This window comes from Salmo salar, chromosome 11 (genome assembly GCF_965601325.2).
Source record: "Salmo salar chromosome 11, fSalSal1, whole genome shotgun sequence".
NCBI classification, from domain to species: Eukaryota; Metazoa; Chordata; class Actinopteri; order Salmoniformes; family Salmonidae; genus Salmo; species Salmo salar.
The window spans coordinates 64,325,001-64,328,782 of NC_138301.1; the positions used below are offsets into that span (position 1 = coordinate 64,325,001).

General features: G+C 45.1%; 1 protein-coding gene across 1 annotated transcript in view; it reads right to left on the bottom strand.

The window, feature by feature from the left end:
- LOC106562854 (FH1/FH2 domain-containing protein 3) overlaps positions 1–2,159 on the bottom strand; it is a 36,100-nt gene extending 33,941 nt beyond the window's left edge. The window contains exon 1 of the mRNA XM_082958035.1: positions 1–2,159. This exon is cut by the window's left edge and continues 1,835 nt beyond it. The gene's annotated coding sequence lies outside the window, so the exon portion shown is untranslated.
- Between the last annotated feature and the right edge of the window lie 1,623 nt (positions 2,160–3,782).

The following is a 3,782-nucleotide window of genomic DNA, read 5'->3' on the forward strand; positions in this document are numbered from 1 at the left end:
TGGTAACCCTGGTCTCCAAGCTCCTCATATAGACAGAGAGCTGGCTGATGGATGAGATTATGAGCATGGTAACCCTGGTCTCCAAGCTCCTCATATAGACAGAGACAGTGAGCTGGCTGATGGATGAGACAATGAGCATGGTAACACTGGTCTCCAAGCTCCTCATATAGACAGAGACAGAGAGCTGGCTGATGGATGAGACAATGAGCATGGTAACCCTGGTCTCCAAGCTCCTCATATAGACAGTGAGCTGGCTGATGGATGAGACAATGAGCATGGTAACACTGGTCTCCAAGCTCCTCATATAGACAGAGACAGAGAGCTGGCTGATGGATGAGACAATGAGCATGGTAACCCTGGTCTCCAAGCTCCTCATATAGACAGTGAGCTGGCAGATGGATGAGACAATGAGCATGGTAACACTGGTCTCCAAGCTCCTCATATAGACAGAGACAGAGAGCTGGCTGATGGATGAGACAATGAGCATGGTCTCCAAGCTCCTCATATAGACAGAGACAGAGAGCTGGCTGATGGATGAGATTATGAGCATGGTAACCCTGGTCTCCAAGCTCCTCATATAGATAGAGACAGTGAGCTGGCTGATGGATGAGACAATGAGCATGGTAACACTGGTCTCCAAGCTCCTCATATAGACAGAGACAGAGAGCTGGCTGATGGATGAGACAATGAGCATGGTAACCCTGGTCTCCAAGCTCCTCATATAGACAGAGACAGTGAGCTGGCAGATGGATGAGACTATGAGCATGGTAACTCTGGTCTCCATGGTAATTAGAACATCTGAACAGAATGTGATCGTCATACCATTGTGTCATCATTGCATTCCAAACCACCGCATCATCAGAAACAATTCCATGCAGCGATTGAAACCAATTCATAAAATATGCAACGTACAGACATCACTCCTCCATTTCCTGGTTGCAAAAATTCTAATAGTTCCCATAACTTTAGTTTATGTGTGACAAAACAAGCAAGTCTAGTGTAGAGAATCATTGTACCATCTAAACCGCTGTGAAATATATTTTCAATAACCAAAAATATTGTATTTTCAGCTGTTTGAAGCTGGTGTACAAAACCCGAAAGTAAAAAGACGGAAAAACGAAACCGAAGAACGGGAAGAAAAGAAATAGCACGAATAGAACAGATCTGCCGCTTCTTTGACTTTCAATGAGAATGACAGATCTATAACTCATATTGCTATGTGAATTTGGTCAAGTAAGCCAGAAAGTGACATAGTGCAGCTTTAAAAGAGAGGGTTTAAACTACTGCACAGAAACAGAGGCAGGACAGGGAAAGAGAAAAGAGGGTTTAAACTACTGCACAGAAACAGAGGCGGGACAGCGAAAGAGAAGAGGGTTTAAACTACTGAACAGAAACAGAGGCAGGCCAGGGAAAGAGAAGAGAGGGTTTAAACTACTGCACAGAAACAGAGGCAGGCCAGGGAAAGAAAATAGCTGAAAATTGGAGCAGTGTAGCAAGCACTTTTCCAATGTTGTTTCACCCGTTGCCAGAATCACTCTTGCTCCGTGTATTAAACATTTTGCCCTATATGGTTCTACAAACAGAATGTGGCGTTACAATCATTTATATTGTATGTTATACCATAATTCAGCCTCAATGTGATGCTAGATACTGTACACAGTGACAGAATATGGTAAACCCTCTTTAGCTATAAAGCTAACGTACCAGACTATGGTAAACCCTCTTTAGCTATAAAGCTAACGTACCAGAATATGGTAAACCCTCTTTAGCTATAAAGCTAACGTACCAGAATATGGTAAACTCTCTTTAGCTATAAAGCTAACGTACCAGAATATGGTAAACCCTCTTTAGCTATAAAGCTAACATACCAGACTATGGTAAACCCTCTTTCGCTATAAAGCTAACATACCAGACTATGGTAAACACTCTTTAGCTATAAAGCTAACGTACCAGACTATGGTAAACCCTCTTTCGCTATAAAGCTAACGTACCAGAATATGGTAAACCCTCTTTTGCTACAAAGCTAACGTACCAGTGACAGCCCTCTTACATAAGGCCTGAATAGAAGTCTCTAATTGGGGATTTGAATTGACGGGCCCATCTGTTGGTTGTTGTCAGGAAGTCTGAACAGCGTGGCGCCTCCCTCCCTCCCTTCTCATCCATGCTTCATCCCTCCCTCCTCTTCCTCCCTCCCTCCCTCCCTCCCTCCCCTCCCTCCCTCCCTCCCTCCCTCCCTCCCTCCCCTCCCTCCCTCCTCCTTCCCTCCTCCTCTCTTCCTCCATCTCGTTCCTGAGGAGCAAGGGTTGCCAAGGCAGTAGCAGTACACAACACACTTTGGGCGTCTCCACACAATAGTGTTTCCAGTTACTCCTCTGAGACAGGGCTCCAAAACAAGGGGGGGGTGCGGAGAGAGAAATAGTGTGTGTGTACTGTAAGCGTTCCAACATGATGTCAGTCACAGTGGAGGGTGTCCTTAGCTAGCTAGTGACTGGACTAGTATCTGTCTGGAGACATTGGTTTAGCTAGCTAGTGACTGGACTAGTATCTGTCTGGAGACATTGGTTTAGCTAGCTAGTGACTGGACTAGTTTCTGTCTGGAGACATTGGTTTAGCTAGCTAGTGACTGGACTAGTTTCTGTCTGGAGACATTGGTTTAGCTAGCTAGTGACTGGACTAGTATCTGTCTGGAGACATTGGTTTAGCTAGCTAGTGACTGGACTAGTATCTGTCTGGAGACATTGGTTTAGCTAGCTAGTGACTGGACTAGTTTCTGTCTGGAGACATTGGTTTAGCTAGCTAGTGACTGGACTAGTTTCTGTCTGGAGACATTGGTTTAGCTAGCTAGTGACTGGACTAGTATCTGTCTGGAGACATTGGTTTAGCTAGCTAGTGACTGGACTAGTTTCTGTCTGGAGACATTGGTTTAGCTAGCTAGTGACTGGACTAGTATCTGTCTGGAGACATTGGTTTAGCTAGCTAGTGACTGGACTAGTATCTGTCTGGAGACATTGGTTTAGCTAGCTAGTGACTGGACTAGTTTCTGTCTGGAGACATTGGTTTAGCTAGCTAGTGACTGGACTAGTATCTGTCTGGAGACATTGGTTTAGCTAGCTAGTGACTGGACTAGTATCTGTCTGGAGACATTGGTTTAGCTAGCTAGTGACTGGACTAGTATCTGTCTGGAGACATTGGTTTAGCTAGCTAGTGACTGAACTAGTATGTGTCTCTACTGTACCTCTATACTACCTGTCCTCCACTGAATACCTCCTGTCCAGGCTGACATCATCTAAGAGAAATGATGGACTAAGTGTTTTTCTCCAGACCTGCTCAGCTGTGTTAAAGCACAGAGCAAGGTTTACGTCACCAAATGGCACCCTATTCCCTATTTGGTGCACTACTTTATGACCAGAACCCAAAGGGAAAAGGGTGCCATTTCGAACCCAGCCCGTGTACCCTGCTCTCTCCTGGCCTGCATCCCAAAACGGCACTCTATTCCCTATAGGGCTCTGGTTAAAAGTAGTGCACTATATATAGAGAATAGGGTGCCATTTGGGACTGAAACCAGGAGAGCAGGGTACAAGCACTCTTCAGTGTGTTAAGACTAATCCTCTCCTTTCACTGCCACTTTAATTAGTCAGACCTCTGTTGTCCTCTGTTCTCAGGTAGCTTTAGTGGACTTTACCACAGTAGAGACATGTTACAAAGTCAGACCGCTGTTCTCATTTGGACTTTACCACAGTAGAGACATGAGTGAGTGAATGAGAGAGAGAGAGATCCAGAGA